Genomic DNA, 11,452 nt, shown 5'->3' on the forward strand with positions numbered 1-11,452 from the left:
TCGTGGGGTGGCTGCCTGGTCCAGAGCTCTCCCAAGTGAGTGCTGCAGACCTATTTAAAACATAGTCCAACTGGACAGAGTAGAGCGAATTACAACTTCTAGTTCTATATTTTAATATTTTCTATTCTGGGGGTGTATTTAAACATATGTAATACTATAGAAGCACATGTAGATAATTTAGAAACAATTACATTTACATTGGAGGAATGTTGTCAAAAACTTTATACTCCTGGATTGCTTAATCAACAAACCTTGAAGATTATCATTATTATTAATTTGTATAGCTTTAAGTGGCACAAGCACAGTTTTGCTACATGGATATATTGCTTTTGGTGAAGTCTGGGCTTTTAGTGTAACCATCATCTGAATAATATACCTTGTATCCATTAAGCAATTTCTCTTATTATGATTTATTTATTTATTTAGAGACAAGATCTTGCTCTGTCCCCCATGCTGGAGTGCAGTGGCACCATCTTGGCTTACTGCAGCCTCTACCACCTGGGCTCAAGCGATCCTCCTACCTCAGCCTTCTAAATAGCTGGGACTACAGGCACACACCACCATGCCCAGCTAAATTTTTTATTATTTGTAGAAATGAGGTCTCACTATGTCACCCAGTCTGGTCTTAAACTCCTGGGCTCAAGCAATTCTCCCACCTTGGCCTCCCAAAGTACTGGGATTACAGGTGTGAGCTGCTGCTTCTAGACTTGTATTATTTTTTAATGTCTAGCTCACTTTACTAGCTGCAAGCTCCACAGGGACAGGGATCTTCATATGTTTTGTTTTTTGTTTTATTTAGTTGTTGTTTTTTTAAATTTTTACAGATGGAGGGTCTTGCTATGTTGACCCGGCTGGTCTCGAACTCCTGGCCTCAAACGATCGTCCCATCTCAGCCTCCCAAAGTGCTGGGATTACAGCGTGAGCCACCAAACACCCCGGCCAGATGTTCATACGTTTTGTTTATCTGTGTATCCCATACCCCCAGCGCAGTATCTGACATACAGCAAGTTCTCATGGATAGTTGCTGATGAATGAGTTGTGGCTGCTGTTACCACTACTCTCTCCAAAGCAGACACTCTTAGCCCATGACCATGCCATGCTGCTGGGGGATTCTGGCCTACTAGGACATGCTCTCTTCCTCTTTCTCCTCCTTTTCTTTTTTTGCTACACCATCCTACAGTTTTCTAATCTGTAAAATGAGGACATTGGGCAGAATGCTTCCAAAGTTCCTTTCTTTTTTTTCTTTTATTTTTTCGAGATGGAGTTTCACTCTTGTCCCCAGGCTGGAGTGCAATGGCATGATCTCGGCTCACCACAAACTCCGCCTCCTGGGTTCAAGCAATTCTCCTGCCTCAGCCTCCAGAGTAGCTGGGATTACAGGCAAGCGTCACCACGCCCAGCTAATTTTGTATTTTTAGTAGAGACGGGGTTTCTCCATGTTGGTCAGGCTGGTCTTGAACTCCTGACCTCAGGTGATCTGCCCGCCTCGACCTCCCAAAGTGCTGGGATTACAGGCGTGAGCCACTGCGCCTGGCCCAAAGTTCCTAACTTTCTGTGATGCTGATTTTCCTGCCTAAATGTCAGCTACTAGGTTGAAGTCATTTCTAAGCCATAACATGAATCTGAATCAGGGATAGACACATGCAGCTTCAAGGTGACTTTGGGGACTTGGCCTGACTTTTTTTATCGATATGGGCAAACTGCCGACATCTCCTCTAGAATACCAAAAGCCACGTACATTACAGAATCTCACCAGTCAAGGTTCTTCTGCTGTTCAAAGTAGGTGTCAAGGAAAGGTGGCCCTTTTAGAGTCAGAAACACACATTTCCATTGAGTTGCCATTAAGATCTTGGTTTCACAGAACCCAGGTTTGATGGGAAATCCGTGTTTCCTGACTTGGCCTTGCGTTGGTCTTGCAGCTGACAATCCCACGTGGACCTCCCTTGTCAATGCACACATTCCCAAAGTGACTTGGAGCAATTTTCTCAACCTGCCTGCGTCTCACATTTCTCTTCTGATAATCCAAGAAAATAACATTCATTTTGTGGGGCTGCTGGAATAATAAAAAGATGCACACACAGTGAGATCTCCATAAAACAGAACCTTGATCGCATTATATTTTGTTTTCTCAAATGGGAAACAAGAGACGAAATCAGTAGTTTTCAGAGGAATTCCAGAATTCTCAAGAGCTGCCAGAAGGGGCTCCGGGTAGTTCATCCTCCAAGATGCCCCCACCTTTTTTTCCAGCTCTGCTTTTTCTCAGATTTATGGATGTTTATTTCTTTTGGGAAAAAAAAAAGAGGGAGATTCTGCAGATTTTGCTTTAAAAATATTGGACTAGATAAGCAGATAAATTTTAATCCTATGAATCTAATTAAAAGAAAGTAAGATGCCTGAACTCAAACCACTGCGCAGGTGATCTCACCTGACAGAGAAAGTGGGATTGCCCTGCCCCCGAATTTCCCGGTTCCCTTCGCTGGGCTCTGCCCGGAAGAGTTCCCTGTTACAATCATCTCTGGGACATGTTGGCCATCTCCTAGACAGGTGGTGGTTAAACTCCCACTCTTTGGTGAAATATCTCACACTGCCATCTCTGCCTACAACCGCTCATCCCTAACCACTCACTTTCAAGAAAGGGAGGAGAGAGGAGACAGTGAGTTATTAGGAAATAATCCGAATACACCCAGGCCTGCTGTCTCTCCCATCTTTCCAATCCAAGTTCAGCCTCGAGCATAGATTTAAAATGACATTGTTCCGGAGTGGTCTTCAAATGCAACAGGCTGTGATTAATGCTCACACTGACCTTTAAGGCCATGGGCAACCTTCTGGACTGTTCTCCATGGGCTGGTGCTAATCTGAGTTCAGGTCATGGTGGAAATAGCCTGGTTCACAGGTGTGGAGCAGACTCAGCTTCTTCATTTGTGGCTGAAAATCCTTGGGCAAATAACTTGCATGCTTTAAGCCTTGGTTTTCACACCTGAAAAATGAAGGTAAACAGCATTCACCTTGCTTATCTCACAGGACTTTTGTGAGAAGCTCATTGAAGACTGGAGGTCAGAACCAGATAGAACCACACAGAAGGGAGGTCCGAGGTTACCAGAGACCATCTGAGTCTGCCTCTAGCTGAGGAGGTTGGTGTGGCAGGAAGGGGCCGGGCCATTCTCTGGACACATCTATGGATCCTCTGGCATGAAGTCATTTGGAGAAGGAGAGGACATGGGGCTGCAGGTTCCTACATGATCCATCCTCGCGTCTGATCCCAAAGCTCACATTCACAGCTTGCCCAATGCCAGGCAGGGAGGATGAAAGTGTCCTGGCTGAGATTCCATCCAGATACCACTAGCTCTTCCAAGATTAAACAGATAGTGCCTTTCACTCCCACAGCCTCTCAAAGCAGAGCTGGCCTTTGGCTCAACACGGCCCAAGGCAGGAATGGGTGGGGCCCCACCTTCTCCTGCCACTCAAGGTGGGCATGAGGGATCTGCAGGCATAGTCACTTGTTTTGAGGACATCTAGGGTGTGGAAAGCCAGAGAATGCTCATAGAAGAGAGCTAATGACATGGGCCAGGGAGCAAGTGTGACTGAACCAACTGGGCAGGTCCAGTGCACGTGGAGGCGCCCCTCATTGTCCTGCACTGGCTCTTCTTCCTACTCTGTGTGGCCTTGGGCAAGTCACATCACCTTCTCAGGTTTCTATAGATTAATGGAGTTGGACCAGAATCTTGCTTTTCAGATGGGTGCATTTAGGCCCATTACTCAGTGGCAAAACGCTACAAGTTACTCATCTTCCCAGAATGCCAATTTTACTTGGAGATTGGAAGAAACAGTTTTTCATTTTCTTAAACAGTTTTACGAGATATAATTCACATCCCATACAATTCACCCATTGAAAATGTACAATTCAGTGCTTTTTAGTGTATTCACAGAGTTTTCCCAGCATCCCCACCATCAATTTTAGATCATTTCCATCACCCCAAATGGGAGAAACCCATTTCCTTCAGCCACCACCTCCCACCACGCAGTCCTTCCAGCTCCTGGCAACCACAAATCCACTTTCCATCTCTACAGGTTTGCCTGTTTGGGACATTTCATATAAACAGAATCATACACTATGCGTTCTTGGAAGGCTGATTTTTATATTAAAACAAACAGTTGTGTTATGAAAAGCATGCCAAAATTACATTAATTTTCAAATCACAAAAGACATTGCAGAGAAATCTCCCGCATGCCTGGCAGCTTCATGCTCAGTCTGAGTCTCCTCTGGGGACAGTAATTCACTCTCCTCTGCCTCCGGGGCCACTTGGTGGAAATTCTGGACGGCACTGGACTTAAGGATCTAGATCCAACCTTTGAAAGACCCCAAGGCTCAGTTAGATAAACCAACAGAGTGATTTTCCAGGAGAAAAAGTCACTAATCATGACTTTCTATTACCATTTTCCTCCTCATCCCCTCATCTTTCCATCTTATCTCTCCTCCACACAGAGGTCTACATTTAGAATAACTGAAAAAAAAATAAGAAGATGATCCCACTATTTCAGATTTCCATGTGAAAGAATAACAGGGTGCGGCTGCCCTCCCTGCCCACTCACCTTGTGCCATTCTTCCAGTCTCTGGGAGGAGTTTCTTCGTCTGTTCTATTCAGTGCACCTCCCCGTGCCCAGTACAGAGCCTTGGAATATGATAGTGAAGCCCAGTTCCAGCTCCACAAATATTTGATGGAAGAAAGAAATGGAAGAAAGGCTGAAGGAAGAAAAGGAGGAAGCAAGGGAGAGGGAGAGAAAAAAAACTAGGATTTCAGGATCCGACCAGCCGTCTATCTCCTCATCTCCACACCGCGCTGCAGTGCAGCCCCCTAGGGCTCTGAATTTGCCCGTATCAATCACCTGCTTCTCAGAAATCATTACTGCCCCAAATCAAGACAACGAAACCAACTGCTCACTAAGGAATTTGAAAATGAAGAGCTGTGAGTGGGTTGGGGAGGGTTATTAGACCAGGAAGCACAGCACTTTTCACTGACAGAGTGCTTTTGCATATATTATCTCATTTGACCTTCCCAGAAGTCTGGCGAGAAAGCCAAGGCCGGGATTCTGTAGGCTGTTTTGGATGAAAACAAAAAAAACAAAAAAACAAAAACCCAGCACTTAAGTAGAATGCAGTACTTTGGCACACACAGGTTCTAGAATCACTTAGCTTTGTTTAAATCTGAGCTCTGGCCCTTGCTATCTGTGTGACCTTGGGACCAGTGCCTGACCTTGGTTATGCTAAGGGGCACAGGCAACTGCACAGTGTCATGGGGAGCAGATGGGACCTCACAGGGAGGAGGGTCTGCAGGTGCCTGGGTCTGTCCTGCACACTCTCAGCATCCTGCTCAGAGCCTACACAGCAGGCTGTGCTATGCTTGCGCTGGAGGGGAGGGGTCCTGTCCCCCTTGTTCTTCCTTTGTGTTGGGCATAAAGGGACTCTTGAGGGGGAGGGACAAATGGCACAGGAGTGCAGAGCAGTCTGAGCATAGATGTGGGCTGTTCCGGGAGGTGCTGGGAATGCCAGCTGCCCAGGACATGGAGACAGCAAGCAGGAAGCCACCACGCCACTTGAGGGTCATCCATTGAACGATTCGGCACGCCTCTCTGCAACCTCTTCAAAGATCAGTTTCCTCATCTGCCATCTCAGAGGATTGTGGTGAGGGTCCAAATGAAAAGTACAAGAAGATCTTTTGCCCAGAACCTGGCCTCCAGACAGTACTTGGAAAGGGTCCTGTCCTCAGAGCTAGAAGAGCTGGAGCGGAGACCTCGATCCATGGCCTACGTGCTTGTCCAGGGCCCCTGCAGGGACTCAGGGCTGCCTCCCTGTGCCCAGTGCACTGTGTGCTCCATGCGCTTGACCTCAGAGCAGTTTAATGACATCTGTCCCAAGGCACCTGCTGCCCCAGGATACAGAGGTGCTAGTTAATGTATTCATGAGGTACAGAGAACCTTTTCTGTTTAATACACACTTATCAGGACTTCACAAATCCAGAGGTTAAAAGGAATTTTCCTGAAAAAATAAATGCACAAACTAAGCTTGTCCAATAGGAATCCACTCCAGCAAAGACTCCTCCTGAGAGCTGCCTGGGTCCCCGGGCTATGAGAGGGCATTTGACCCATGGAAGGGGCATATGCATCCCACTCTATGCCCCACCTGGAGGGCTGGGGCAACTCCAGTGAGTAAACTCAAAGGAAATGGCACCCAGGCTGGGCTGAGCGCTGACCTGACCACCTCAGGCTTTTCTGAAGGCACTCTGACCTCATGGGATTGGCAGTCAGAGCAGCCCTCTGTCCGTGAAGCCACGACCACAACCTGGTGTTCTCTCGCAGGGCTGCATGGGAAATCACAGAGCACTTTTCCCACCCACTTCCAGCACACCTTCAAAACTGGCTTACCACCGGACGCAGTCGCTGATGCCTTTAATCCCGGCACTTTGGGAGGCCGAGGTGGGCAGATCACCTGAGGTCAGGAGTTCGAGACCAGCCTGGCCAACATGGTGAAATCCCGTCTCTACTAAAAATACAAAAATTAGCCAGCCGTGGTGGTGGGCACCTATAATCCCAGCTACTTGGGAGGCTGAGGTAGGAGAATCACTTGAACCCAGGAGGCGGAGGTTGCAGTGAGCCAAGATCGCGCCACTGCACTCCAGCCTGGGTGATGAGAGTAAAACCCTATCTCAAAACAAACAAACAAACAAACAAACAAACAAATAACTGGCTTACCTTCTTGCTGTGGATAGAGCCGGTGGGCAGAAGCTGTGAGGGTCCAGTAACATAGGTAACGCTGACCACGTAGAGCCGCATGGTAACTTCTAGGGGTCCGAGGCATCTTTGCCTTCATAAGGCCCTTCTTCCAAAAAATACTACAAATGTATTTTGAGATTGCATTGATATGAAGATGTCTTAGTTTGTTTTCTGTTGCTTATATCAGAATACCTGAAACTGAGTCATTTATAAAGAAAAGGAATTTACTTCTTTCAGTTACGGAGGCTGAGAAGTGCCAGGTTGAGGAACCACATCTGGTGAGGGCCCTCTTGCTGTTGGGGATGCTGTAGAGTTGCTGCAGGACGTCACACCACGAGGGGGCTGAGCAGGCTAACACGCTAGCTCAGGTCTCTCTTCCTCTTCTTATAAGGTGGCCAGTCCCACTCCCATGAAAATCCATTAACCCATTAATCCTTGAATGGATTAATCCACTCATGAGGGCAGAGCTATCGTGACCCAGCCACCCCTTAAAGGCTCTACCCCTCAATCCTGCCACATTGGGGATTAAGTTTCAACATGAATTTCGGTGGGGGCAAACACTCCCAGCAGAGCAGGAGACAAATATAATCCAGGCTGGGTTTACATGTTACATATTATATATATGAATCAAATTTATTTCTTCTTGTGATTTCAAAAGAATTTTAAGTGAAAACATTTTGTAGGCCCTAGGACCTGTGTTTGCTCTTGCTGGAGAAGTTGCCCTGAGACCAGGACAATTCAAGAGCCTACAGCTCATCCTACTTAGGCTGGGCCAGTCACCTAACCTGGGGTGTTCGGTTAGTCAGTTAAAAGAAACTCGTGTTAAAACAGTACATTAGAGACAGCCTTCCTTTAACAAAAACTGAAGCTCCACTGTAAGAATAACACAAAAAGAAATGAAAGAAATCAGATTTGAATGAAGGTGTTTTAAGTTTATGGGTGGCCTTAATAAACACCCGCGTGTACAACCAAGAGGTGAGCCTGGTGTTTGATAATGGCTTTTAGCTAGGAAATGAGTTTGATTTGAAAAAGGGATATTTTGAGAGGACAGAAAGAGCTTCCATTTTATCTGGATAGAGAACAAGCCCCTTTATGGTGTTTTACAAAATTTCCTTTAGTCCTCGGTTGCCGACTCAGTCCTGCCAGGCACAGTGCCAGACCTCGGGGTGAGGACGGCTTGGCCATGTTGCTTGCCTAGAGGGGCTCACCCGGCAGTGGGAATGGATGTGGAGGGCATCTGGATATCATTCTGCAGGGAACAGGGAACCAGCAGAGCAGGACCAGCTACGCCATTCATGGGGCCTAGAGCAAAATGAAAGCGAAGGGCCCCTTGTTCAAAAAGTGTTCAGAATGTCATGGCAGCAACATGAAGCATTAAACCAAGTGCAGGGTGCTGGTGGGGGGCCCGGAGTCACTGTACGGGCTGCTGGCCTGGGAAGCTGCTTACCTGGTGCAGTTCGGGGTATGAATCTTGCCTGAACCAACTGCAACCTCCAGTCAAGCCTAGTGTACTTGGATTGTACTTGGAGTGTCTTTGTATTATCGCTATTTTACTTTTTATTTAAATGTAAGATTTTAAAATATATATTTTGCTCCTTTGTGGGATATTGAGAAGGTTGTTTCTTTGAAAAAAAGAAAAAGTTGTATGTCATTAAATACACAAATTATCCAACTGAACAGAAACTCACTCCAGAGACAACTTCTCCAGAATCTCTTCTCCAGACGGTGAGGCCCAGTCAATGATCCAGGGTCCCTCCCTGCAGCTGGGAAAAGAAGGCATGGAAATTACTGCTGGGGTCAGGAGCTAGCGCTGCCCTTACAAACAGAACAGCAACATAGAAGGTTTAAGTCCTGCCAACAAAGAAGTTTTTAAATTCTCCTTCTATATATTCTACAGCAAAGGTAGCCAAATTCATCCCAAAACTTCTAAGAAATTCTTTTACTGGCCTGGTGCAGTGGCTAACACCTGTAATCTCAGCACTTTGGGAGGCCCTGGCTCGCAGATCGTTTGAGCCCAGGAGTTCAAGACCAGCCTGGGTAACATGGAGAGACCTCATTGCTACAAAAATACAAAAAAAAAAAAAAAAATAGCTGGGCATGATGACACACACCTGTAGTCCCAGCTACTTGGGAGGCCGAGGTGGGAGGATTGCTTGAGCCTGGGAGGTCAAGGCTGCAGTGAGCGGTGATTGTGCCACTGCACTCCAACCTGCATGACAGAGTGAAACCCTGTCTCAAAAGAAATAAGAAAATAAATTCTCTTACCCTATGCCTCGGAGAAAGTAGAAGCTGGGGAGAAGAAAAGAAACCTCATTTAAAAATGACAGGCAAGGACCTATTTTTTGGGAGTGCTCGAAGCTCCCCTTTGCGCTGAACTCTGGGTTCTTCCAGTGCTGCAGGGTCTCCTGTGATCTGCAGGATCGGTCACGAGTTGAGTTGCACAGGAGGTACCAGTACCAGGACAGAGTGAGTCTTCCCTTCTCCAAGCGGCCCTGGAAAGAAAACGGATCTGCTGTGCTCACGGTGCTGAGAAGCTAGCCAGGCCCTCTCCACAAGGCAGCAGGGAAGGTGGCAGCCTTGCAAAGGTAGGTGCGATTTCTTAGGTCATTTCTCTGGTGCTTACATTTCTGCCTGGAATGTGTAGAAGACTCCATGGAAGACTCAAAACTACCCTGAGGCAGAACAGGCAGAAAGGGGGAGCCTGGGCTCTGGAGGCATACCACTTCATGGAGGGCTAAGCCTTGATTTGCTCATCTGTAAAATGGGCATAACACTCCATTGCCATGAGTCACAGCACTGCCATGATTAGGAAGATGGACATGAAGGCCTTTTAAAAACATCTGGCACACAGGGAAGGTCCAACACATATGGGCTAACTCCTGTCATTTCTGCCCAGTTCCCTAAAACAAACATTCTAAAATTGAAATATTCAGAGATGGCAAGGGGTTAGCAATGATTGGGGAGGAAGGTTGATTTTCATAAAATTATTGTTTTCATTTCCCCCAAAACCCCATATTAGGTCCTGCCCAGTGGCACCAGGTGTCTCCTGTGAACTCACTGCCATGGATTTTATCTGTGTCCTTTGGCCTCTAATAATGGGCCTGGAGGGAGGCCTCAGAGATTCTCCTGAGCACAATGGCCCATTCCTGCGGCCCCTGACCTGTTTAAGTCAGCAAGTGTCTTCAGGGGCCATAACAATGGAAGCTACTCCCAAGAACACTGCCTGGGGTTTGACATCCCTCAACCATACTTTACCTGGTTAAATTAGCAACTGCGCATCTGTCAGGCACAAAAGCAGATTTTCTCCCTGCTATCATATAGAAGAATGAAAGGAGAGAAAAATTATTTAATGAGTTTTTAGATCTGAACAACTGAGCCTTCTTGGGTCCCGAGCAGGTTGGAAATGAGTCTCTGGAGATAGGTGTGTGGGTTACAGCGCCTGACCTGGGCCCTGGGAACAACCTAAGGCCCCTGGGTCCAAGCAGCTGACTCTGCTGGCTGTTTGCTAAAAAAAAAAAAAAAAGTCTTTATCAAAACTGCTGATACTCACTGGGAATCTCCAGCAGGGGAAAATAGCCTGCGGCATTCCCCAAACAAAATTTACCACAAAATACTCTTATTCAGGGAGTTCTGAATGAATGGCCACCGAGAGCCATTGATCTGGGGCGTGAGGTGAAGGGAGAGCCACAGTTCTGGCCACAAGGAGAGTACAGCAAGTGGGCCGGGGCACGCAGCCGCCATATTGGAGAAGCTGGGCACGTGACCCCAACTACCAACGCGCATGGCGGGTGTCATGGACTGGGGTGCATCCTCCTTCCTTTTTCTCCTCTGTCTTTCTGAACGTTTATGCCACTGGGTGTTCTCATTGCTCCACCGTAGCATCAGTCAGAGAGGCTTTCTTGAGGTTCTCGCCCCTCACACTGCTCCGAATGTCTGACCCCAGCCCACATTCAAGCCTGAGGCAAAAAAGGGGATCCCGAATTTTATGTATTTTCCATGACCAAACTTCTCATCATCAAACGGGATTTTTCAAAGGGATCATTCCCATTTTTTTAAAGAATAAGATTTATGGTTTGAAAGTAATGGCCGCCAACCTCATAAAATGATGTTTAATATCACCAGAAACATTCTCACAATTGGCCAAATCCCCAAGACATTCATGAAGAGTGAACAGCCCTAGGCAGAAAAGGATTAAATCCGCTCAATGTCATAAAAATACACAATGAGCTCCACATCCTTTCTCATTTTCCAGTGATAGTCATGCTGGGCAGGGCATCTTGGTACGCCCTCCTTCCTCACCATTTCCCCTCCTGGCCTCCATGTTAAGCCGCATGCCTTCTCTTCCAATGCTGGTCTCAGCCCCTGACACTGACCTGGAGCTGCTCCAGCCCCCTCAGGATCAGTATCTTCTCTTGGTTCCTGAAGAACTGAGTGAATGTAGGATTTGTTACTAGGCATTAGGAATATGGATTCATTAATTAATATAGATGAATTTAAAGCTCATATTCACCTTGCTTTGTGAGATATGTGAAAAACCCTGCTCTGCTTTATAGACTGTGACCTTGGGGAATTGACCTAATTGCTCTGAAAATGCTTATTGATCTGTTAAAATTAAAAACATATAGAAAGGTAATTTTATCATCAATAGGTCGCCTTACTTAATATGCGCTAAAATCCTATGTGA

The 11,452-nt window shown here is 46.6% G+C and overlaps 1 long non-coding RNA gene across 1 annotated transcript; it reads right to left on the minus strand.

The window, feature by feature from the left end:
* Positions 1–2,100: 2,100 nt before the first annotated feature.
* LOC111539637 lies at positions 2,101–4,938 on the minus strand. The gene is made up of 2 exons (XR_002730740.1): positions 4,591–4,938; positions 2,101–2,977 (listed from the first exon to the last, which is right to left on the minus strand). It is a non-coding gene; the product is annotated as an uncharacterized LOC111539637 (long non-coding RNA).
* Positions 4,939–11,452: the final 6,514 nt, after the last annotated feature.

This window comes from Piliocolobus tephrosceles, chromosome 18, assembly GCF_002776525.5.
Source record: "Piliocolobus tephrosceles isolate RC106 chromosome 18, ASM277652v3, whole genome shotgun sequence".
Classification (NCBI taxonomy): domain Eukaryota; kingdom Metazoa; phylum Chordata; class Mammalia; order Primates; family Cercopithecidae; genus Piliocolobus; species Piliocolobus tephrosceles.